This window comes from Diadema antillarum, unplaced genomic scaffold (genome assembly GCF_040938485.1).
Source record: "Diadema antillarum isolate AM-2024a unplaced genomic scaffold, OU_Dant_1.0 seq00000681_RagTag, whole genome shotgun sequence".
NCBI lineage: Eukaryota > Metazoa > Echinodermata > Echinoidea > Diadematoida > Diadematidae > Diadema > Diadema antillarum.
The window spans coordinates 148,180-175,865 of NW_027271586.1; the positions used below are offsets into that span (position 1 = coordinate 148,180).

The following is a 27,686-nucleotide window of genomic DNA, read 5'->3' on the forward strand; positions in this document are numbered from 1 at the left end:
TGATGACCTGTTCTTGTGTGTGTGTGTGTGTGTGTGTGTGTGTGTGTGCGTGTGTGTATCTCTGTGTGTGTATCTGTGTGTATCTGTCTGTCTGTCATGTCTGTCTGTGTTCATGACTGCGTCTGTGTGTGGTTGATACTGAGGGCACAATGTGAAGTGTCGTTGGACTGCGATGTCTAAACTCTAGATGTGAACCAGAAGTCTCCAGCTCATTACACTGTATTACGTGACCAACACACTGAATTTAGTTGATTGCGTGATGCACATTCATTTTATTATTTCTTTAATCACCTTATTCAGAGTTTACATGGCATTTATAGGAGAACAAAGCATAGGTGAAATGTCAATTTATCTGTTCATGAAAAAAAAATCACGTTTTAATCATAACATTCGTTATTGTTTTCCTGGAGAAATTAGAATGCATGTTCTGAAAATGGATTTAACCAGTAGACAAAGGTCTAAGACTAACTTTGTTATGCACACGCAAATACATTTTAACCCTGTTTTCCATAAAAATTCATTCGAAATGTGAGTGTTGAATGGATATGTTTATATTCAAAAACTGTTAAATGATTTAAGTATTGACTTCATTCTAATAGTCTTAACATTATTCGATTATATCGCCGTGAAACGTACGTGAAAAAAGGCTATGGTTCTCCGTCTATTAGCACTTGATTCCTTTTTGTGCTAAATCGCCCAATGCTATATGTTTTTATAAAACTTTGAAGGAATCCCACAGTCACTGAGTATTAAAAGCAGTGACGACTTCAAAATATCTCTCCTACTTCATGCGTCTCTTTATCCCTCTTAAAAACAACTTCTACCGTTTAAACCATCATACTAAAAGTATCTCTATTGAGATGTTTATGACATTTCTATGAATTGTACTATCATTCTGTTGAAAACTTTGGTACCGTACTGTATATAAAAAATTTCAAACACTCGTATCACCGCAGCACGTTCAAAAATACAAGATAAATTATCTGAGAAGGAGCCCAAGAGGAAAGACAGTCATTTTGGCCACGTCAAAACGGAGGTGCATAATGGGATACATAGTGACGACTAAGAGCAACAAAGACTTGTATACAACGCACTCCGAAGTATAAAACGGTATAAGGGAAAATGACATATCTGTACACGATATTACAATAAATTCAAAGAAATAATAACTAGAGGGTAGAGGAGATTTAAAAAAAAGGAATAAATTCATGAGTTCAACTCGTACCAGACGATGAAGACTAATGTAAACTGGTTTTTGTACACTTTTGTGTCATGATTTTCTTTTTTTTTTCTTTCGAGTGTATGAGATAAATGTTCCCCATTATACCTTATACTGACAGATATTATAATCATCACTCAGGTAAGCTTATACGTTTTGAAGGACCAAGGTATCGGCACTGTGTCTTTCACCACTTTCTGCATAGCTGTTGCAGTACATGGATATACAGAAGTCCACGTACTACTACAAGTATGTAAATTACCATCAACGAAAGTCACCACACGTTCATAATCATGTTCGAAGAATCTCTATGTAGAATCTTCACCGAATACTTTGCATTTACATATAAACTTGTTTGAATCACAGAAATCAATAATCTATACATGCAACATAATAATATACACACCGGTGAAATATTGCCATATCATTTCGAAACTTATCTAAGTTTTGAGTCACAACGGTACAATATAGAGTGAAATGTGTGCATAATATCTATATTATAAAAGGATTATTGGCTTTACACAGATCCTTCGGTGCTCAAAGGGCGTGTGGTATCAAGCCAGCCAGAAGCCCTTAGTCCTTCGCCGAGTTACAAAAAAGTGCAGTGCTTCGTTTAGGGAATCGTTTTGTATTCGTTGTGAGATAATCAAAAAACAATTGCAGCTGTCACTGCGACAGTCAGTCCCCATATATGTCCAGAGTTAATTGTCTGTTTGCCAAGCTGTTGTCATAGTTACTCATACAAGTACCGAAAATGGGATAAAAGTGTGATTAGACTATGACGCCAAATCAGCGAATATGCAAATAGTTATTTGGCCTCGTGAATATGACTGTGTTTCTGTCTACACATTCTGTTTAAACACGTTACGAACGCTACATGCTATTACTTAGAGCACATCCAAATATATACATCACATAAAAATCTATCTATTTACATCCAAGTGAAAACGGCATGTATTCTTGCGAAGCTCAGTAATATTCTTATGATTAAATTAACGGCAAACAACACTGATATCACCGAAACACTGGAATCAATTAACCCTGTATCGTGAGGTAACATAATTATTATGATACCTACAATTCTAATGTAGACCCTACATCATTTGCTAATGTCAGAAAGCAATGCACAACAATTGATAATTTCATTGATTAAAGAAGTTATAGGCCTACAATCTCTGATTTCAGTTAATAAACGCCTGTGGATATACACTCCAAACTAAATAACTCGCACACACGTTTAGCAATCAAGGTGTGTATACGGTACAGAATGGAAAACGTACGTGGATTGATAAGCAAGGTGACAAATACTTAGATGGAAGCAAATATCCCAGAGATAAAGTTATACTAACTTTGGCATACACTTAACGTTATCAAGATCAAGGTGTAGAGTCATCGCAAAGACTATCTCATTATCTACATGTCTTTGAACATTGAATCATTCGTCATTATTCTTGCCAAATAAAGGAAATTGGATTCATGAAACGAAAGCTAATATTTTGACTATAACACCTCCAATCAATTGGGCATAATATAGCCCTTGCGGTTTGTGGCAATTTTTGTGAGTTACTGATCATAGTAATACGCCTAAGATAATGAATTCTATTTTTCGCCTACAATGTGAAAGACTTATTGGCTTTTTTTTTCATAGTTAAACATTTTAGAAGATATCAAAAGACGGAATGGTATAATATATTAAATGGAATGTTTTATAGAAACTCACGATCATTTTATAACATATCTTCAAAGAGCAAAAAACACGAAAAATAGATTATACTAATCAGCCCAAATTGTCTAGCCAGTGACATTTAGAGAAAGACAGCACATTGAGAAAGACGGTATCTAGCGAAAATCGCTCAAGAAGAAAGACGTTATCTAGCGAAAGTACGCACACATGTAAAAACATAAAACCTCATCGCCGACCTCTAAGGTAAGATAAATCGTTGAATACGTTGAGGTGCATATCTGCCACTCGATTCCCGTGCATTCGCCGTAAGTTGACCAAGCCGATTGTTTTGTTTGTTTCAGTGTTTTCTTTCCAGTATAGATGCTCATTGATACAACAAAAATCGATGACACAGGGTCGACAACACTAACAAAATCAGTCGCTTAAAGAGAGAAATAGAGAGTATTTCCTGCGCGATCAACACGACAAAGAGTGCGGAGTGTCTATTGTAGAGATGGCAACATGCTACAGCTTTAAAATGACTTTTAGATACGCGTGGCCGAGATACAATACTCCACAGTGCACTGCCTTCGCGGAGCCGAGTCGGGGAAAACGCGATGTCCCAGGGCTTGAACTTCTCGGCATACAGCATATAGTCATTCAATGCGGAGATTATAGTAGGGAAACGACTTCAGTTTCACTCTGTTTCTTTTTGTTTCCTCTTGCGTAACATTTCATCTCAACGGCTGTCTATAATACAGTCCTTGGTGGTTCAAATTCATCAGTTGTTATCGGCCAAGGAGCTTCGTAGCTGTTGATCTCTGCTACTGTCGCACTGTTGTGAAGAAAAAAAAATAGAAGAAGAAAACATTCTGTTAGTGTTACCATCAAGATTTGTGCGTTTTCACGGGAAATTGAACTCCTATATAAGATTTGTAAACGGATCCCTTAAGAATGAAGTAACAAAATTGAGATGTGTATCTGCTTTCATTGTGCACAGTGTTTCATTGGTCTACTGGTATGAAGAGACAACGAAATGGAAGTAAGCATGACATGATACAAAAAGGCTGCAAACAACAACAAACAAACGAAAACCCCAATGGGAGGAGTAACGAGATAAAGGGTGAAGAGAATATGTGCATTGGTCTCCTGGCCAGAAAAATGCCCTCAGGACGGGCATTTTTTTTTGTTCCATCGAAATTTCGTTATATCCGAAACCCCTCCGCCGCCCCCCCCCCCCACAAAAAAAATGAATAAAAAACAACGACAAAGAGCGGACAAGGTCACACCATGATTTTTTACTTCGTTGTAACAGGAATTTCGTTATAGCCGTGTTTGTTAAAACGGGAGTGCACTGTTACTGCCGTGCCGAATGCGAGGGTGACTAATAGGCATCAGGACAGCAATACAGAGAACATATTGACAATGACAGAAAGGTGAATCGAGAAGTTATGTTTTAGAACATCACGATTTCATGATTGATCCATTGTTCATCATTTTTGAAGAAAATAGAGGAGCAAAAACAGTGAAGGAAAGTTCATGTCGAATAGTCTCTTGAATATTGCAATGCAAAAGTCGACTAAGTTCTAAACGTTTTCTATCATATAATGAGTGATTGAAAACCATAATTACGAATGCGTTAAATTTGTATCATATATAACACTTACTGCCCGCCATTGTTGGGTGGTACGAAGCCGTAGATGTTCTCGTCAGCGTGGTTCGTCTTGCTGGCCGATGACGGAATGCCATGCCTGGACATACCCGAGAGCCGGCCATCGTCGAGGGCTCCGTCCCCGTGGTCGCGTGCTGCCCTCTCGGCGTCGTAACGAATGCGACGATTACGGCTACTTAAAGAACAAAATCAAGCATAACAAAACTTATAACTATGGTTGCTGAGTGTAAGAATTACCTCAAAATGATTTAAACAAGTGTATTAATTATTTTCGTGTAAAAAGGATGGGGTTATATTTCCCAACACTTCTCAAACACATTATATTGTTTGTCAGCCGCATTCGTAATAAAGGCTCTATATTATAAACACAGATGATACTTAAGTAAGCATCCACCTGACGTCGGAAAATTGATGTTGTTATAGAGTTCTATCATACGAATTTCCAATATGATACCCCATATTATAGTATACTCTATACGTCAGTCATTTAATTGTTCGTATCTGTATTTCAATTTTCACTGATAAAAAAAAGTATCAAAAAGTAGAAAAAGATAAGATAAACATAGCATGATAAGGAAAAGAAAGAGAAAACTAATTTTATCACTTGACTCATCTACTAGAGAATGATACGACGTGATAGCGACCAACCTGGAAGTGCAATTTTTATAGATGACCGTGATGACGACGATGAGGAACACGAAGCCAAGAACGCACCCGACGATGATGGCGATCCACTTTGGATCTTGCAAAATAGCCAGAGCTCCCGATGCTGCAACAAGAAAAGGATAATAAGTAGTCACAACTTCACTTTGCGTTCTCTTTGTGCTTTTAAATCAAAAGAATAGCATCACCTATGTAGAAGTAAGCAACTTTGGAATGTTTAAATTGGGATATTACTGTCTCCAAAAGAATTCAAATACACATTTTCGTCAGGGTCTTTCATGGGAATTTTGTTGATTTCACCATTGCATATCAGGCTGCAACCTCTCAATGGTTTTATGAATTCTTTACACTACTAACTCAATAGTAAATTATTACTAATGAGCAATTATCTTATTGCAAAATAACCTGTTTCTCAATAATCCCAGAAGGGCGACTTTTGACAACTTAGGTTCTAAGCAGCATATAAACGAGAGAAAACGTGTAATTCTTCATCGAGGTTTTACATCTCTTGCTCTTTTTGGTGTGTATAGGGGTACTCTATGTAGGTCTACTTCAGACATAAATATGCAGACTTTTCTTACTCTTATATATTTCTCCTTAATTCTACTTACAGGAAGTAGTCGCGCACTGCTCCCCTTCATAACCGTCCGGGCATTCACAGACATAGAAGTCTGACCCTGCACTACACACTCCGCCATTTACACAGGGGTTACTGTAGCAGCCGATGTATTCTGAAAAAAAAAAGTGAGACAGAAGACAATTCAAAATATTTGATATCTACGTACAAACACACAGCTTCATTTCCAACTCGATGAGACGAACACACAATCCCTTACCCCGGTTTCTGAAAGAAAAAAAAAACACATACAGTAATGCCTTTCACCCCACACACCACTCAAAGGACATTCTATTCAAGAGAACAATGTGCTTAAAAAAGAGGCAATTGAATTGCAAGACGTACACAGCCGGTTACTGAATAAAGAAATAAAGAGCAATGCGATGATATACCCATGATAACTGATTTTCGTTCATTTGAATTGCATTTGAATGTTTGTTTCTGCGCTTTCAAATTCCACTTTCATTGTGAAGATAACTTATGTTGGCAATTAAATTTCTTTACGAGAATGTATAATTCAATTTTCAATTTGTTCATACATGAAAATACATGTGAAAATATGGTGAATATGATCCGAAGAAAATTAATGAACAACGTAATCTGCATTTCAAACTGACACAGGGACAACCCTGAGAGACAAATTTTATGAGCAGGAGAGTAAGATGTTATCCATACGGTCAAGTGAACTTACGGAAGCACGTTGGCCCTGCGAAATTGTCCGTGCAAGTACAGGTGAAGGCGTTCTCTCCGTTTATACACACGGCTCCATTCTGGCACGGACTACTGGCACATTCGTCAACATCTGGACAAAAAAAAAATATGTATATCACGACATGAACCTAGGATATTCCTTCATTCTGCTTTCTTTCAAAATCACATATACCCTACATCATTTTCAGGTAGCATAAATTTCCAATGGTGGAATGATTTGTGAGCCATCATAAATCATCAATCGATATAGGTCCTAACAAGATGTGGCTACAAATATCCTGTCAATAATAAACTTCTTCGAATTAGATTTGGCCGAAGTTTACAGATTGACATTATTAGATACAATGAAAATAACACTTAGGTACATAATTATGATTTTAAAAAAACCCAGAAGAATAGCCTGCAAAAATAATAGAGAACGAAACTAAACACGATACGAACACAAAAGATAGAAACATCAGGAAAGACGAAAAGGTTGAGGGAAACAATGAAGGACATGCATGACATTAAGGAACACATAATCATGAGGATAAACATAAAAGTAGCGTGTGGGAAAACTAAAGTAAAGAAAGTGAATACTGCACTCATACATTATACATGAACGAAAGACAAGAGAGGACTACAAGAATAGGAAAAGAAGAATGCAATACAAGCAGATAATAATTAAGAAATATAAGAAGATGTAGACCAAGAATTAAATGAAGAAGAAGAAAGAAGAAGAAGCATCAGAAGTTGAAAAGAATCGGAACGATATGAAGGAAAAGAACAAAATGCAAAGAAACCGAAAGAAATCTTCGTTTTGGGATAGTTTATCTGAAAAAAAGAGAGTTTTCAACGAAATGACTGCCACACTGAGTAATACCTTCTGAGCACATGTCTCCCGTTCTCCCGGCTGGACAGTCACACGTGTACCCGCCAGGTGTGTTTGAACAAACTTGGAAGCTTTGGCACGGGTTGTCTGAACACTCATTCACGTCTAGTTACAATGAAAAATATCGATGAAAAAATAGATTAACCAGCGGTCACGTGGTATCAAAGGAAAATGCACCATGGACAATATATTTGCATGCTTAAACACATGGGCGTTATTTTTCAATGCTACATAGAATTAATCTGAAGTACGGTTTGGTTTGTGTGTTCAAAGGCAATAAAACTATCAAAGTGTCTGTCTAAGAATGAACTCTAGCAAATACAGATGATAATTCTGTCTATTGTGTAACCCCAAAGCAAACTATGCAGTCTACATGATAAGATAAAACGGGAGGCCATTATTATCAAAATAACGATTTCTTATATACCAAGAAAAACAAAAAGTATAGTGCCAGTGTAATATTGCAGCATTCATGTCTACCACTGGCTAGTAAAGGTGATGAAGACGTATTTTCAGAATTCATTTGACATGTATAATATAATGACAAAGAGCCAAAATGTGCATTACATATATATGCACCAGAATTCATAATCCCCATGTCAATTGAGCGGTGTAATGTGACATATATAATAGCTGCTTACAGAGATTTCTTTCTTATAAATATTGTTGAATATGAAATACGAAAGTGATGGTATAAAATAGAAATATTACCTTCGCTACAGAATCGTCCAGTCCACGTTGGCGGGCAGGTGCATGTATGTGTGGCGTTTTGGTCCTGATAGCATATACCTCCATTAAGACATACGTTAGCGATTTCACATGGTTCTGTTTAGTTAGCAATAGAGAGAGAGAGAGAGAGAGAGAGAGAGAGAGAGAGAGAGAGATACGGGGAAGGGGGGGGGGGAGGGAGATGTAAAAATCCGAGTTTTAGAATTTCTGAACTCGTCAACACTGCTGATGATGTGATGTTGATTATTGCGGCTTTTGGTCACGATGAACCTATGATCATAACCGATACTACTCTTGTCACTTTTGAACATGCAAACTACGGAGATTACCATTTGCCTGTGATAACACTATAAGAGAACTGTGACTATTACTATCCTATGTAACTCTCATTGTTAAATTTATGAACTGCCAGTGCATCCCCTAAGATTCTTGATGAAATATCTCTCCAAAAGCGTCTTCAGGTGCTGTCCTAAAGAGGCAGTGCTGCGCCGGTGCAGTTAAGGTTCTGCTGACAAGCTTAACAAAAGCTGCTGTCATATTACATCAATTATCAACCTCATGTTCTCTTAAGTGTATAATTTCAGTCAGAGATTTCGAGACACGCGAGCTGTTACCCCGCTCTCACCTAACTGACAAAGGTCCCCAGTGTATCCGTTAGGGCAGTTGCAGGCAAACTGGTTGATGCCGTTTATACAAGCACCGTTGAGACAAGGGTTGCTCGCGCACTCGTCGATGTCCGAGGAACAAGTTGAGCCCGTAAAGCCGGGGGCGCAGGTGCAGAAAAAGCCAGAGTTAGTGGCCGAACAGGCGCCTCCATTGGCACAGGGGTTCGGCGCACAGGGGTCTAGATACAGGTAAGGAAAATTCATCGAATATTTGAAGAGTTTGTTCGCAAAAACCGATAAATCCATTTTTGAAGATTTCGAAGTACGGTCTCTGTCATAAAGTACAAAATAATACCTTTCAAATGATATATTGGTCACTACATATGAAGGTACATTTTTGAAGTTATGGTCAAAAGAAGCAAAAGTGTTGTTATTATTCTTTATTTTTCTTGACCTTTAATCGCAAATATCTCCATTTGGCAAATATGGACTTATCGGTTTTTGCGAACAAACTCTTCATTTATTTCTCAATGCATAAACGGATCGCAAGCATGGCAAGTAAAGATTGAATGTGGTGAATGAAATCGTAAACCAACTAATATCTTTGACGTCAAAATGCAAAGAATGAGTATCAGAAGTAATCATTTGATACTGTTATCCATTATAAAGTTTTTGTACGCATTCGTTCTGTTTTCTGTGGCTGTATTAAGGGCCCTTTTATTTTCGGGTTTTGTTGTTGTTATTGTTGTTGTTGCTCTCTCCCTCCCTCTCTTCCCTCTCTCGTCCCCCTCCTTATATACCTCCCTCACTGCCTGTTTGTCTGTCTATCTGTTTGTCTGTCTGTCTCTCTGTCTCTCTCGCTCTGTCTCTAACGACATCAGAGTGATTAAACTTCGACTGACCTGTGGCTATGTTACAGTTTGGGCCGCTGAAACCAGTTGGGCATATGCATACGTAGGCCCCGCCGCTGGTAATGCACGTTGCGCCGTTCTGACAGGGGCTTGAGCTACATGGATCAACCACTGGACAAGGAAAAAGAAATTGAAACAAATCATCAAGCTTGAGTTTGTGTTATGTGCCAAAAAAAAAAGAAATAAAAATGATAATAATACGGGAATATTTTCAAGCGGTTGGCTCAGAAGTGATAATGATTTAAACATGACACACAACCAACCATGTGCGGTTTTATCTACATTGTCTTGTTTTATCAAGTTCGTGTCTGTACATCTGTTTCCTGTAGACCTCCTTCAGCGAATGTGTTCACTGGGTCAGAACGTTCGTGGAAAAGTAGGAAAAAACACCAAGCAAACAGGAAAACTACTCTTTTGTTAGTTTATATATTAATGTAGGCCTATCATGAAAATCATTGCTATTTTTTTGCGCGCAAGCACACACACACACACACACACACACACACACAAACACAAACACACATACATGTACCCACACATGGGCAATACTAATGATATCCTACGTAGGTTTAATTTGTGCCTTGTTTGTAAATAACTATATTATCATTCCTCTGCAGCATTGCAAACAAATAGCATCATTTGCATTTCCTTTCTTTTTTTACTGTGTAACAGCTGTCACATACGACTTTATAAAGCTGACACTCTGCAATACGATTTCCAATAAAATGAATTTCTCACCAGCGTGCTGCTTGGTTCTACAAATACTCCAAACTTTCCTTGCAACATTTGCATGGTCTTGGGGGTGACAAAAAACTATTGCAATATGGAAGCTGATATGCAAGATGAATATTGAGAAATAGTAATGAAGCTCTCTGCAAAAAAAAAAAAAAAAAAAAAAAAAAAAATCACCAGTTTCAGAGATGGCCATTAGGGCATTTGCCGTCTTCTTTTTTTATCACATCGATCAAAAGAGGGTAGAAGCACCGAGGTTTCAGCTTTAATAGGCATGATTCTTGCTATTTTCAATCTGCAAGAAAGTGCTGATGCAGTGGACCGATTAGAAACATGCCATATGCGCAAGTAGAAAGACATTTGTTTTTACAAAATACACCTGTCCAAATCAATGCTATGTTACAAGTACTGCGTGTAGTACGTGGTTCGGATCACGGCAAACGTACCGGGGATGGTGCAAAACGGCCCCGTCCAGGTCGGTTGGCATGTGCAAGCAGCGCCACTGTTTCCAGGTAGCTGCTCACATGTACCGCCATTAAAACAGGGGTGTAGGGCACCACAAGTGCCTATATGTGGTGCAATGCGTGAGATGAATGAATGAAGGGTCACAGCAAACGGCAACGTTTGGTATATGCAGACAAAATGTGAATAGCGTGCGGTGATGAAAGGCAAATCAAAATACGATCAAAGAAAGGCATGGAAGCAGAATGCAAGTAAAATTAATATTATACTTGGTTCTCCAGAAACCCAAAAGTGTTACAACGTGGTTTATTTGTATGTAAAATACTTTATATTTTCTGTAAGAAATAAAAAGAAATCAGTACATTTTAGCCAATTTTGTCAATTTCTAAAGCAATCGAAGAAAGTAGATGAATATATTATGTCTGAAAAAAAAAACTAAAGGTTTTGTATCTAATATCAATTGGAATAGTATTTATATCATTTAAACGTTTTGTAGCTGCCTATCAATTTTGAATTTTTTGTCTTTATGTATTTCATATGACATTCATTTTGCATTTGAATGTTTAAGTGAATATTTTTTTTGAAAAATGCAAAAAAAAAAGTAACATTCTCGGCTATACACTGTGTATATATATATATATATATATACATATATCAAGACAAACACGGATAGAGGGGAGGAAGAAATCATTAAGAGAGCAGTTAGGAACAATGGAAAAAAAGTTTTAAAAGTAGCTGAAATTAAAATCAAAGCTAATTAATTGTCAGTAGGGTTAGTGCTACAATTTTTAATTTCTTTCCTTAATGGCAGGCAATTTGTGCAACATATAAACCGCAGCATAATTACAATAGTTGGCATCGTCCTATGAATGCCACAAGAGGTAAGTTACTTTCAAAGATTTCACTTCTGATAATATTTAGTTAGTACTACATGTATTGCCAGAAATACAATGTAATGTAATATTTGATAGGAATGTACCAACGATAGAGCAACGATCTCCCGTAAAGCCAGAAGTGCACTGGCAAGAATATCCATTGGCGTTGTTGCTACAGATGCCGTTGTTGAGACAAGGGTTGCTGCTGCAAGGAGTATTCACTGAAAGCCAACATAGGATGAATAGAATACCGTGGTATGAGTTGATCATTTCCGCAGAAGGCATACATGGTATAAAGGAGTAAAAATCATAAATAAACACCTCACTGAACAAGAAATACATGGAAACGCACCATAATAAATGAAAAGAAGGCCAAAAAAAATTAAACAAAATGTATGCAAATAAAAGTGAATCTGTGACTGAATGAAAGAAGAAAATAAGACGTTTTGATTCTCGGATGGCACACTCAAATGCAGACATAATGCAGCACAAAAGTTAGTTTACCTTGCACACTCGATATATAATCAAAAGAATGAAGAAATATTGTGCTTTTGTATAATATACCACAGTGAAGAGTACGTAAGGGCCCAATCAACGAATTGACGATTTCTTGTCAGGTCAACCTGTCAACTCATTCACTAACATCTTATTTTTTCCGAGCATTAGATGAAACCACTCAGTTCCTTGCTTTTATCTTAAATGAAACGTAATTTGCATCATGACTTCTCAACAATTTCTTTGATCGTTTCCTCTGTAAGTAATTGATTTACTGTACCTTAACATTCTTTATCACATTATGTTCCTTAATAACGTTTATTTGTTTTGAGTGTGAAAATTTCTGTAATGATATTTAATATCTACTTAATATATATGTGATGTAATCAGCGTTTGTTTTGTATGTTGTTTGTTAATGTCTGATATTTGAACACGTGACAAACCCCCCCCCCAAAAAAAAAAAAAAAAATCCATGTTATGCTATTGAATAGTAATTGGACAAAAAGAAAAAAAAACAAACAGGAAAATACGTGACAATGCATAGTTTGTGTTCTCAACCGAGAATGTTACTACAAAAGAATTGTTGGGTACTCCGACACGAAGAGAGAATGCAAATCATGAAGAGTAGATCATACACACAGATACACATGCATTATGAAACAGATAAAGAATGAGTAACTGTTTTGAGAAGATTTCTGAAACTGTCTACTACTTCAGCCGTTTGTAACAGTGCGGCAGAATATTTCACACTCCAGATATAAGCGACAGAAAAGGATGCGCTTCTTTCCCCCAGAGGGCGTCGAGTATACTTAAAGGCCATCGCACATTAAACGACCATCGGTCGTACGACTGAGCGATTTTAGATCCGAAATAAATCACAATAGACTCAGAATAAACACGCTTGTTTATTTCAGATCCAAAGTCAGTCAGTCGTGCGACCAAAAGTCGTATACTAGTAGTGCGCGACGGGCTTAAGGACGGGGAAGGGTGATAGGCACTGATTTTAAATTGGATGGATAATCTTTTTGTTTTATTCTATTTTTTTTTTTTTGAGGGGGAGGGGGGCATTTTCAATTGGGTTAGAAAAGTGAATGTGTTTTTGGTGATATGACGGCATTTTGCTATTGGCAAAGTAAAGGGAAGATATCAAGTAAATGTTTTCTTTTACAAGAAACTCTCGAGTAATCAGATAATTTGAGTAGAAATAAGGACAGGAAATGTCAGAAAGAAATAACCAGCTTTTTTTCCCAGGCTCCTCGATGAGTGCTACTTATATAGGTGATGGATGATAATTTGAAAACATTGCAGGAGGCACAAAATTGAAACCGACCGATGGGGTTCTCGCAGTTATCTCCGTCGAAGCCAGCGGTACAGGTGCACTGGTAGTCGGCGCCTTGGTTCGTGCACCCGGCTCCATTCTGGCATGGTGAGCTCAGACACGCGTACTGACTTCCGGCTGTGTAAATGAGAATGATTGATAGCCATAGTTTACGAGATATAAGCTATGGCGTTCAGTCAGATTTCATTGAAATAATCATGTATAAAGACTTAGTAAGGGAAGCCTCAATGTGAAAACCATTTAGAGCCTACTACAGAATACACTGATGAGATATTTCATTCGCTTTGTAACATACAAGTTTGCTACGATGACAACGGGCTTGATGTTCATGTCAATATAACTTTGAATTACATTAGTTATTAGTCTATTTTCATGGATAATCTTGTGATATTGCCTGCCAGTCCAAACATGTACTACAAACTCCAATTTATTGTGCTCTTTAGATCCTGAAATGTCGATAAACAGCATTCAATGTTTGCCATTTAATACACATCGCTAATAGTAGTGAAATAGGATTAATAGTTTATGTATAGCTTACTGTAACATTCTTCTTGCACTTCTAAGGAAAATCCAGTATCGACTTTGTTGCTGTCCGTCTGGAATCGAATCCAGCCTTCGTTCGTCGGGGTGTACACGATGTCGGGACGGACGTCGCCCGAGAACTGCACTTCGGGGTTGTCGAAGTCGGAGTAGTAACCGATCTGGATAAAGTCGTACTCGCCTTCGGTGTCGAGGTTGAGGAAGACGATGCGAAGGCGCGCGTTCTGCGAGGTTCCTCGTAACACCCACAGACAGTTCTCGTCGTCGCGGTACGAAGCCGGGTAATTGGGCGAAGTGATTCCCGAATAACCGCATTGCGGTATGATTATCGTACCCACGCATGCAGTGGCTACAGGAATTTAAAAAAAAAAAAATATGAAGAGATAGGATCGAGGCAAGTTGCCTCACTAATCACGCTCAGGAAGTATCTTCGATAATACTTATCTATCATAAAGCGACTTTTTTTTTAGCTTTCTTTGTATCGCAGTGATCAGCATATTAATACTTGGGGTAATTGTACTTTTTTTGCTTTGTTTTTTCTCTTAATCATTATTATTTTCCATTGTATTCCACTCCCTTGAAAAGCGCATTTAAATATATACAATGGAATTTCTGCTTCCACAAAGATATAATCTTTATTGTTATTATCATCATTCTTATTATCATTAATTCTACTATTTTTAATAAGATAATGCAGTAATGGTGATGATGATAATAATACTGATGGAAGAAGAAGAAGGATGAGTAATAATGCTGATATTATCTTTATCATGATCATCATCTTCATTAGTATGACTATCATAATTATCGCATAATAATGATAATGATGATGAAAGAAGAAAGATGAGTAATGATGCTGGTACTAGGTGTTTCAAAAAACATTTTCCACTTTTTATTCTTGATAATTCAAAAACTATATATCAGATAACACTGTCATTGATATGAGTGATAGCTGAATAGTGTACAATTTGGTTGAAGGTGGTTTAAATATGAAAGCATGAATAAGTTTCATGAAATCCATGATTAATTTCACAGTTAGGTTCCAGACTTTGCTCTATTTTCAACCCTCTGTACAAAATTTCACTTTGCACAGGGGTCAATGGGTGTGTATGGAAGTGTGTGGTTAACACCCTGACAATGTTCCTGAACAATAGCCAGGGTTTGAATGCTTCATTATTCATTCATGAGAAATTCCACTATCACAGCTAGTCTTTATTCAGCCTCTGGCAGTATCTGTGTAAAGTCTATTAAACGCCTGGCAGTATCTGTGTAAAGTCTATTAAACGCCTGTCGATACTGTCGTTGAGTCGCGTCAGTGCTCTCCCTACAAAAATTACAATGAATACCTTCTGTTCTATCGTAAACGTGGTGACAGGAAGTAAAGAAAATCAATTAGAGAATATATACACTTGTGTATATGGAGCCTTAAATAAATCTACTCTGAGACAAATCGGGTTAAAATTTGACCAAAATCTGAAACCTTACTTCAAAATCAATCTTAGATTTAATGAAACTGATTTATGCTTTCACGTGCAAATTACCTTCAACCAAATTGTATACTATCAGCTACTACTCATATCAATGACAGTTTTATCGAATGAATAGTTTTTGAAATATTTATGATCAAAAGTGGGAAATGTTTTTTGAAACACCTAGTATTATCATTATTATGATCATCATCTTCATTATTATGACTATCATACTTATCGCATCATACACGTCACGTCTTCGTTTTCTTTCCCATCTTCTTTCCCTGGTAATCAACACACAGAATACTTTAATGGAAGGTGAGATATCAGGGTACGCCGTGTACTCACATGTCTCGCAAAGCGCCCCAGTAAAGCCGTCCTGGCAGGTGCAGGTAAAGCCATTGATTCCGTCCACACACAATCCGCCGTTGCGGCAGGGGAGTGATTCGCAGTCGTTGATATCTACATGGGTGTACGCATGGGAGAAGAAGGGTGTGAGAACAGAGGGCGAACGGTATGATCATGGGCGAATTAAGCGAGCAACGCTGACGTAAGTGATGACGTGTAGAAAGAATGTGAACACACTTTCGAGAGAGTCCGGAAATGAACAGCGGTAGCTGTCAGTATCTCAAAATGAATTACATAAATAAAATATAACCTATCACATAATATAAATCTACTGAAAAAAAAAATCCATTAACGAGGAAAATTATGACTACTGCGTCCCTGAAATATAAAAGTAAGAGTAAACCATATCTCTTTCACAATGCCTATGCAGATGCTCAAGGTAAAAATACCCCTTTGGATACCCGTGGGTTTCGTTTGTTTAATACACAAAAACTTTAACACATGTTAAAGAAGTAACATATAAGCGTTGACTGTAACCATATTTACATCTGCATATGTCTCAATTTCGTTGTTTGTAGTCTTTAAAATATGATTTTCATGACAAGTTAACAACTCTGCGCCAATTGCCCTTCCCTTTATTATTCAGAAGCGTAATCAATCCTTGTTCCTAACAGTAATGTTGACTTGAATACGTGCTTTAGGAATGCAGAAACATTGCTTGCATTAAAAAGACTAGTGTACTATGGATTCTACATGACAGTTTCCTTTTCCCCTTACTTTCCTCATTATAATGTTACGACTAATTCAAGAAATAACACGAAGAAAGGGTAACCCTTACTCGTCTGACAGAGACTGCCAGTATATCCGGCCATACAGGTACAGGAGAACGAGTTGATCTGATCTATACAATTTCCACCATTCTGACACGGGTTGCTGGCACATTCATTAACATCTGAAGACACAAAAACAGGAAAAGGTAAAACATGATAATAACGATGAAAGTATGATGATTACAACTATGACAACTATGATAATAACAATAATTCTATCATTATCAATTATAATAAAAATACAGTAATAATAATACTAATAATAGTAATGATGATAAACTATACTACCACTACTACTACTACTAATAATAATAATAATAGTAATGGTAATAATAATAATAATAATAATAATAATAGCAATGGTAACAATAATAATAATAGAAATAATAATAACAATAATCATCATCATCATCATGATAATCATGATAATAATAATAATAATACGTATTTTAATTCCTATATCTTTTCCCCATTCAATGATAATAGAACAAAAAAATTACAAGACTCTTGAGGTGTCGCATACACTTTAAAGTCAATTCTCATTTTTATGCTTCTTTTAAAACAGCACACACAATAGAAGCCTGGAAACAGAAACACTGAGGGACAAAAATTCAAACAGATGCAAACATTACAAATGTTAATGCATTACAACCACCAGGGGTTAGGACTTTGGGTACCCATGGAGTGGGGATAAGATGAGTGTTCTTTTCGTTCAGCTGACAAGTGGTAAAAAATCAATCAAATTCATATGAAGGAAAGAGACAAATACCACACTATCACTGCCTTACACTAGCTTCAATTTCGCAGAAATAACAAATGTCTAGTACCGGGTAAATGAACATCCAACGAGAAGCCGTTTAATGCTGTCTTACTGTCATTTTTTGTTTTGTTTTGCTTTTCCAATCGAAAGTGTATTGTGACGGCTATGGTTTACTATGCCCAATGCTTGAAGACAAGCAATCGCACAGAACTTCTGATTTTCATTGCAAACATTAAAACATTGATGAATAATATAGGCGTGTCTATCAAAGTTGTAAACGAATGCCTTAAATATCTAATTCACCTTGCCATGTACCATTCATGAATATTTTACTTTGTTGAAGAGAACTACCTGAAAGTCTACTTGTAATTACAGTATATCACTGAATTTGAATATTTTTCATGATAACTTTGTGTGTGTGTGTGTGTGTGTGTGTGTGTGTTCTTGTGTTTTATGATACTATACATAGCCATCTTGAAACTTATCACATTCTATAATTTTCCACAGCGCCATGGGTATATTTCATTTCGTTTTAATGTAGAAGTGTTTTTTTAGAGTTTTTAAATGGTTTATCAGAGTTCATTATTACTATTGTTATCATGAATATTATCTTAAAGGACAAGTTCACCTTCATAAACATAAGGATTGAGAGAATGTAGCAATATTAGTAGAACACATCATTGAAAGTTTGAGGAAAATCAGACAATCCGTTCAAAAGTTATGAATTTTTGAAGTTTTTGTGCAGTACCCGCTGGATGAGAAGACTACTGCAGTGTATGAATAACTTAGATGTCACATGCGTACAACAATATAAGGAAAATATAAAGAGAATTTAACAAAATTCCATCTTTTGAAAAAAGTACACATTCCCCTGACTCGTTACCGATAAATGTTATGGGTAATATTATTCCCCCTGCCTTTAGAAAGAGGCAAGTCCATTGCTCTTTTATTATGCGAAAAAAGTGAAAATATGTTGAATTTTCTTTTATATTTTCTTTATACTGTTGTACGCATATGACTCACAAGCTGTAGTAGTCTCCTCATCCAGCGGTTCCAACACAAAAATTTAAAACAATTCATAACTTTTGCATCGATTGTCCAATTTTCCTCAAACTTTCACTGATGTGTTCTACTAATATTGTTGCATTTTCTCAATCCTTATGTTTATGAAGGTGAACTTGTCCTTTAATTACAAAGAGTGTCGGACATTTATTTTGTCTGCGCAGTGTTAACTCACTCTCTTGACACGTGTCTCCAGTATACCCCGAGGTGCAGAGACACCGGAACGCGTTCTCAAGGTCCACGCAGTCTCCTCCGTTTTGGCACGGATCGCTGAAGCATTCGTCAAATTCTGGAAGATACAGACCAGACAAAAGAAAATGTACGATTTCTTCATTACACTATTCCCGATTTCCGTCGTGTAAATGTCTTCGCCTAGAATTCATATATCTGACAGCTGTTCATCTTATTCACGTACAGCATCAGGAGCATATAGGCCTATATTTATTCACCTTTCACTCTTGTTGAGAGATTTTTTTTTTTCATAGCAATAGGTATTTCAAAACCAATCTTTATCAAAGGAACTTTGAATATGCTCCTTAACATTTCATAGAGTGATTTCCAAAGTATCTTGTAAAAAGTTAAAGGCTGAGTCCTCACCTCAACTAATACTATACCATCCCTTTAAACATGTAAAAGTTGATGATAATAACGGCAATTACTGATATCAAAATTTCTCGAGTATGACTATCATGGTGAATTGATGCTACGACTGGCTTTCATTATCCCATCACCAATCTCATCGATTGAGGAAATATCTATATTATCAGAGTTTCTTTTCTTTTAAATGGTTACAAATTCTCTTATTGCTGAAGCTGTAATTTTTTATTTGTAATTTCTCACCTTCTTCACAGAGGGTTCCAAAGTATCCAACTGGACATGAGCAAAAGAAGAATCCCGGCCGATCATTGCATTGTCCGCCCCGTAAGCACGGATTACTCAAACACTCGTCGATATCTGAAAGGAAGGTGCGAACGGTCACGTGACATTGATCATTAATAAAATTGGACACACAGGAACAATCGGAAACAGCGTTGAATCGCATTTTGTATTCATGTTTGTTTCAATCCGATTACAAGTGATTATAAATGATTACACATATTTATACATCATGATATTTGTTAAGGAATCATTTTCAATAAGCCTACTTTGTGCTTGTCTTTCTTTCTTTCTTTCTTTCTTTCTTAAAGCAAATTGTGTAACCAATTGTAAAAGTGGAAATAAATGAAATGAATCAATCTTTGATCAGTTTTCGTAACTGTCGGCATATAAAAAAGAATAAAGAAGTTATATTGATGTTTAAGCCATTTCTACCGCCTGTCAATAATGAATCATTCGATATCAGTGTAATTTCTGTAAAAGGGAGATCTTCTGTTACAAGTGGTAGTAAGGAGATCAACCAGTGTATCTAAAGGTTGTTTTTTTTTTCTGCTGTCTCAACCTGAGAAAATCAGATAAGAAACAGTAGTCCCGTGGCTATCGATTTCTTCATAAATACAATGTTGTACGTAGATAATCATACTATTTACGTAGATAATCATACTATTTCTCCCAAAACAGGAAGTGAAGGGGGGAAAAAAATCATCTTCTCCTATCTGCGAGAATGTTTCCTTTTTTTTTTTTTCAAATCGAGCATATTTTCAGCCCATATTAATCTTCCTGTCTTCTTCAACTTGACTTTTACTTTTTTATCATTGATCGAATCAATCTACAAAACACTTGTTGTGTGCGTCTATATAATTATATCAGTTTGTTCCCCTTGACATTTCGCTCTTCTATGGCGACAATCAGCATTCGCCCAATGTAAGACGGTGTTTGTTTGTGTGTGTGTGTATGTGTGTGTGTTTTCTGGGCACTTACCTGTCTCACAGAGATCCCCTTCAAAGCCTTGCAAGCACTGACACGTGAAACTGTTAGCTCCATCCACGCATGATCCGCCATTTTGACACGGACTGCTGGTACACTCATCCCGGTCTGAAAAAAAAAATAAAGAAAAAAGGATGAATTAAGACACGAGTGAAACACCATGTTGGGGTCATCTTCCCCTCTGTTTTTTTTTTTTTTTTCTGAAATAACGATGACTATAGTTTTGAGTAACTGTACATATATCATGGTCCTAACACCCAACTGCAATTAAGGGCAATAATATCATTCGAGCGGTACCAGTTGGTCAAACACTATAAGAAGGGTGAGAAGTTGTACTTACTGAATTCGCAAGTGGATCCAAGGTATCCCTCGGGACACTCGCATCTGAAGGCGTTAAACTCGTCCAGGCAAATCCCGCCATTCTGACACGGATCGCTGTCACACTCGTCAATCTCTGCAATGTACATACATTAAAAAAAATGCGGAGTAGCGCAAGAGTTGCTATGTGTAAAGGAGTTTTCATTTCATACTCTTCATCAATACCCTTTGCTGCCTTTACATGTTTGTATACAAACTCCCTTACATGTATCACCACCTAACTAAAAAACACTAAATAAGGCAATCCAATCTTTAACCCCGGTAAGAACATAATAGGGAACTTCAGATTTTCACAACGCGGACGTTAAGAGGGGGAAATTGTTCTGCGCATGCGTGTAATCGCTCATCAAAATCGATCTTGCACCTCTTGAATGTTCACGACGGATTTTAGGAACTTTAGAGTTCCCTCAAAGTCATGACGCAGAGAGCTAATTGATGCAATGATCATTATCATGGTGTGGGGCATTTTACTCTGTATAGGCGAAATCTAAAGCTATACTTTGCAACACGACACAGGGTGAGAGAACGGCCAGCGCATTCGTCGTCTTAACGTCTGCGTCGCAAATCTCAAGCAGCCGCTGTGCCTCAATATATAGGCCCATCAATAATGACGCTCCTGGTTACAGTCCCCAAGCTGCAGCGGTTCATGTCCTTGTAATCCACTTTATCCTCATTGTTTTTAGTCTTTTGGGGGTGACCTAAAACCATCAGTATCCTGGTTGCTTGCTTAACCATTCATCACTTCCTTTATGGACCATTTATTAAAAACACAATAATAATCACCATAACGTTCCTGAATGCAATTATACCTGTAGCTGCCGATGATAGCTAAAAAAAAGCCCAGAATCCTCCAGGGCCCGAATGTGATACAGTAGAAAATAGATTATGAACACTCTCTCATTTACTTCTTAAAGTAATTTAAACCATTTCAAATCAGACCAAAAACACCTCTGACCCCCACCCCGAATAAAAAAGGACCACCAAATCATAAAGGGGAAAAAAAGCCGCTCAGAGAATGATTAGAAATCACATCATGATAGCTTCAGTATGGAATGAAAAGAGACCCTGATTACGTAGTTGTAATCTCTCTCTCTCTCTCTCTTTCTCTCTCTCTCTCTCCCTCTCTCTCATTACAGCCAATTACATGCTGCGTTACCTGGCAACGTTTCTATGGCGACATACCTTGTTGGCATCTGTCTCCAGTGTACCCGGATGGGCAGACACAATTGAAGGCGTCTGGAAGGTTGTTACAGAATCCTCCATTTTGGCACGGAGCGCTGTCACATTCGTTCAGATCTGGTAACAAACAATTGTATATTTGTCATTTTGATTTGAGCGGTTACAATTTAAGATAAAGAAAATAATCATTGTACATCCTAATTTCACAAGGCATCGTAGACATATAGGCTCCTAGATTTGCATGACACAAGATTTGATTAATTTGTTATAGATTGTGTTTTTACAATCTGGTTTTGCATGTTAACATCAAATAATACCAGGTCAAAAGGGAACAGGTCAAAAGGGAAAGCATGTCCGTAAAATTCCAGTCAATTTGACTCAAAATATTTCGCAGCATTGTAAAAAAAAACAAAAAAAACACCAAAACAAACAAAAACCTGCAAATAGATGAGTTTTAACTTTCAATGTTTTATTACATCTTTACCTTTGAAATTATTAATTTTCCCTCAAAAGAGTGTATAGAGCAATAATTTCAAACCGCTGCGAAACAGCTATACAGCAAAGTCATAAACATTGATTTGCACGTTGGTTAGGACGAGAAACGTTTACCACGTAGTAGGCAGTGATTTACTGAGGTAGTTTTACAGTAGTGTTGGCTCATATCTGCTGAAGCAAAGCAAACTCACCAATTTCACATCGATCACCACTATAACCACTCGTGCAGGTGCATTGGAAGCTGTTGAAGCCGTCCTGGCAAATGCCACCATTCAAACAGGGGCCGGTCGCACAATCGTCCACATCTGAAATTAATAGGATAGATATCTTATTTTACAAAGTTTCATATTTTAACAAAGAGGTTTGGCTATTAATTCTTACCATAAAAGTAATTCTTTTCAACAAGAAATCTCGATAAAAAATTGCAAATTCGAATGTAATGCCCTCACAATAAGGCCACACTCTTTATAGATAAGCTGAACTAATATTTGGCAACCGAGTTAGAGCTCAACCTCAAACATTTATCAACATTTCCAAGGTGACTTTTTTGAATTTTATACACATACAATTGTAAGTACCTCCTCTGTAACCATGGTAACAATCCATTCCTTTCTAGGCACTTGTTGTGAGTGTGTTCGAAAATGCAAACTCATGTGCTAAAAATATCAAATCAAAGTCACATACCCCGATCCTTCGATGAATGAAGCAAAGACAAAAGGATTGTTATAATTGGATAGCTGTAAAAATTATCAATGGCATTTTAAGAGCCTGTTCCTAAGGAGATTAAATTTGTACACTATATTGCTTACAGCCTGACAAACGAACAACATTCACAAACTCAGGATTCAGATCAGTTTACTTATTCTTCAACATATTGCTCACTAAACGTAAAAAGAATCGATCCGTTCATGCACCGTTCAACAGTGAATATCTGACCTAACTTTTATGTTGTATACAAAAAGCAATCTGTGATAAATGCTTGCGTTAAACTGGTGGATTTTTTTTTAGGGGGGGGGGGGGTCAACTTACTGTCATCACATGTAGGCCCCTCCCACCCTAGCTGACAGGCACAGGTAAAGAAGCCTCGCTGGTTGAAACACGAACCGCCATTCGAGCATGGTTGGCTGTTACACTCATCCACATCTGCAAATGAAAGTGTTGAAGTATGAAGTCTGAAGATCACGTGACCAATTAAGCACTACATGTACATGCAAGGTCTTGCTTACGACCCGTCGCTTACATTTCAACGTTCACATTTGCCACACGCCACACCTCGGCTTCTATCCCCTATCCGCTGCAAATCTGTTTCCGAAACTAATCACGACTAATATCATGTTGCCATTTTTTTTTTTAGAATAATTTAATCTACTTTCAATCGAAAATGGCAAGAAAACCTCCAAATCGCATTTTAAAATTCGATTTCTTAAGCAAGCTCATCATGTAAAGTCCCCTAATGTTATCTGTGGCCCTTGTCAATTACGAGTTGTGCACACTGCTGTTATCGTGGTATATGTTGCACACGCCTATTCAACGCAATTTGACACATACGCACTATTTGATATATACTTATATAGTAAAAGTCACCAAATCTTTTTTTTTTTAATATTCAGTTATCAACATTCAACATTTGTGTACTAATACTATCACATCATATGATACATAAAATAAATAATACGATTTGACAGGCAGCTACACATAGTCTAAATGATATTAATACGATTCCAGCTATTGAATGCAGATCTTTTAGATTTTTTTTCAGACATAATTATATTCATCTACTCTCTTCGCTTGCTTTTAAAATTGACGCGATTGGCAAATATCGAACGATTTCTTTTTATTTCTGGCAGAAATATTAAGTACTTTGCACACAAATAAATCACATTGTAACACTGCAGGTTTTCAGTAGAACCAAGAATAAAAGTAGGCCTACTTCTAGAAATTGGAATTTGATTCTGTAATACAATTTCCTGTATTTGAGAAATAAATCTTTCTGTAACATCGCATTCCCAAAACGACTTTATAATTGTTTCTGTGGAGCCAAAAAGTAACTAAATCGAATGGCGGTATTCTTCTCAGACATGGATATTAATGGACGTGAGTGCTTAAGTACGCATATGGGTACATGTACTTCAGAAATAGCTTACCTATCTGACATTCGAGTCCTTGGAAGCCCGATGGACATTCGCAGCTATACACGTTTCTCCCGTTCGTACACACGCCCCCATTTTGACAAGGGTTGCTGGCACATTCGTTGATATCTGTAATAGTGAGGGAGGCAGAACATACCAATGAGCTCAATGAATGACAAGCACGTAATGTAGCATACTCCAAACAGAATAGCAGACTCTGATACCACAGGAGAATTACACTTTACAGCTCTGGATGTAGTGATCAGTATCATTTCGATGAAATGATTTTCCAGCCGAACGCACTGTGGAAGTTACTTATTTGTGACAAAAAGGATCTGAAATATTACCGTTCTTCACCTTCTCATTGGAAAAGAGTTAACTTATGTAAGGATATGATTTTCAAACAGTTGCTGATGAATTGGCTCTGAAGCAATGAAATTTATCTTTTCAACAAACATGATAACGAAGCCGTTGCTAATGAAACACTCTTCATTCTCATATGCTTTCTTCATACCATGTTATGAATAAAGGTTTTACTACAATTTACCAATATCAAAATTCATTGTTAAATATGTCATGCCTATGCGCAATCGTAACTTTGGAAAGAAAACCTTTAATGTGGATGTTTTCTTTTTGGAAGGATACGATACCTGTGTTACAATTAATTCCCTGCCAACCGTCCACACAGGTGCAGGTGTACTGGTTCTGACCGTTGTTACAGATCCCTCCGTTTTGACAGGGGAGAATTTCACATTCGTCGATATCTGTGCAAGAAGAGAAAATCAGAAATCATGGACATGGTTCATCGCTATTAAACTGTAACATAAACATGGTTAGAGAATTAATGTGAACGGATTTGGAATACATGTTACAATATTATTGATAATTTGTGATACCGGTGTAAAACCAGGAGGAGATGTTAAGACGGTTAATGGTGACGTTAATGGTGCAATCTTTTATTGGCTTGATTGCTTTTGACTAATTTCAAATAAACTGCGGACTATTGCTGTGATTGGTCAATTTAAGTAATATCTTCGTGTATGTTGGTTGTTTCAATCAAGCTGTAGGCGCCTCAAAAGGAATGTAAGCATTTTTAGGGCCTCGGTCAGGAGTGAATTTTGTATTCAATGCTGTTGTTCATTCTTGACTGACAGTTAGCTTTCTGGAATGATTTCACGCTCAGGAGAATGTTTTCACTGGTAACTGACCATCAATTAATGCACAAAGGCTACGAACATGATATACAGCTTAATTACTTTCATTAATCATGTGCAGTTCATTTGTTTCACATTTAGCTATCATCATGGAAAACGCCTTTCAGGTGACTTGGGATATACTTGTAGGGCAAAGTTGTACCGAGAAACAAAAAGGCTGATCCTTGAAACATGTAACATCGACGACAAATCAAAGCATAGTTACAACGATTGCATTTTAGTCATTTCAAGATTTTAAGAATGGCTTCATCGGCTTCACTATCAAATAGTGATTAAGATAATACGAGGAGGAAAGGTAAATGGAAAATATCTCACCGTCTTGACAGTTTGTGCCAGTCCATCCTGGGGGGCAAGTACAGCGATAGCCGTTCACCAGATTCGTGCAGGTGGCCGAGTTGAGACAGGGCGAGCTGTTGCATTCGTTGATTTCTAATAATGTAAGGATAAACAAAAGACAGAAATACTAAGCTTTGAGACAATTTAGTATGTCAATGCACTTATGTCAGGTTCTAGTGAATGTGTCAACAGAATATAATGACATCAATCAACTCGTTTATGATCTCAAAACATTTGGAGAGAATAGAGATACGAAGAGTTTCATTGCAAAATGGGCTAAGCGCCATTTTTAAACATTTTAAAATATGTCCATCGTCAGATAAAGCAAAAATAAAACCTTTCCAATGAGACCCCACTTGCAGTATAACAAGGAATATTCTAGAAGTTATGATTAAAGATATCAAATATCTTATTATTCTCTATGTTTTCAGAAGCTTTAATCACAAATATTTCAACTTTCAACAAGACTGGAGTTAGCTCGTTTTGTGATATAAGACTCTTCATATAATGCATGAAAATGGTTTTTTTTTTTTGATAACCGCAATCATCAAAATTTGAAAGGAATGTGCACTACGTAGGTATAAATGTATTTGTGCGTATTTGTCTGTGTGCTGTACATTTACCTCTTTCACAACGGTCGCCCATGTATCCGGGTAGGCAGTTACAGAAGAATGCATCGACAAGATCTGTGCAAGCTCCTCCGTGGGTGCAGGGATTGCTGTAACACTCGTTGGTTTCTACACAGGAGAGCACAAGAAAAAAACCGATTATCATTAAGCACGCTGTCGGAAAGATATGAATTTAATTTGAGTACTATTCCGAGTTCGAGGTCGTCCATGATATCTATCCTTACTTTATTCCTATAGTGTGGACATCCTTTGAGCAGTTACACACGGTCTTTAAAGGTGGCTTCTCCGTAGAGATTTAGAGCATTTCGAAAATATAGAATACCAGCAACTCAAAATTAAACATTCAATGGTGCACAATTTTCATCGCATGTGTCAATATTCTTACCGATCCCCTACTTTTCACTCATTATTTTGATGATTCTATGTGGCGGTCTTTTCTCGCATTAACAGGGCAAAATGAGACTCTCAGACACCCCTAGGGAAGGAATGACTCCATTGCGTCACACACTCACCAGTTTCGCAATTGTATCCTTGGTATCCATCCAGACACTCGCAAGTATAATAGTTGAGCTCATTAATGCAAGTCCCGTTGTTTTGACAAGGATCACTGCTGCACTCGTTGATATCTGCGAAGCAAATATAAAGATACTGAAAAGTTACACCAGTAACGAATCATGAATCTAATCTATGTACATGGAAGGCAAGACATGTAAGTACTTTTAAAGTTTAATCTAGCTACAATTGTGACACTCATTTTTAAGATATGATTACCTTCACATGTCATGCATTTTGTTTTGAACGAATGAAAGGATAGCTTAGGTAATGCGAGATAAGAAGAGCTTCATATACATCTTAACTGTGTCCTGTGTCATGACATAAGTCTCAAGAAAT

At 37.1% G+C, this 27,686-nt stretch overlaps 1 pseudogene; it reads right to left on the reverse strand.

Moving 5' to 3' along the window:
* Positions 1 to 3,632: 3,632 nt before the first annotated feature.
* LOC139737085 (uncharacterized) overlaps positions 3,633 to 27,686 on the reverse strand; it is an 80,541-nt pseudogene continuing 56,487 nt past the window's right edge.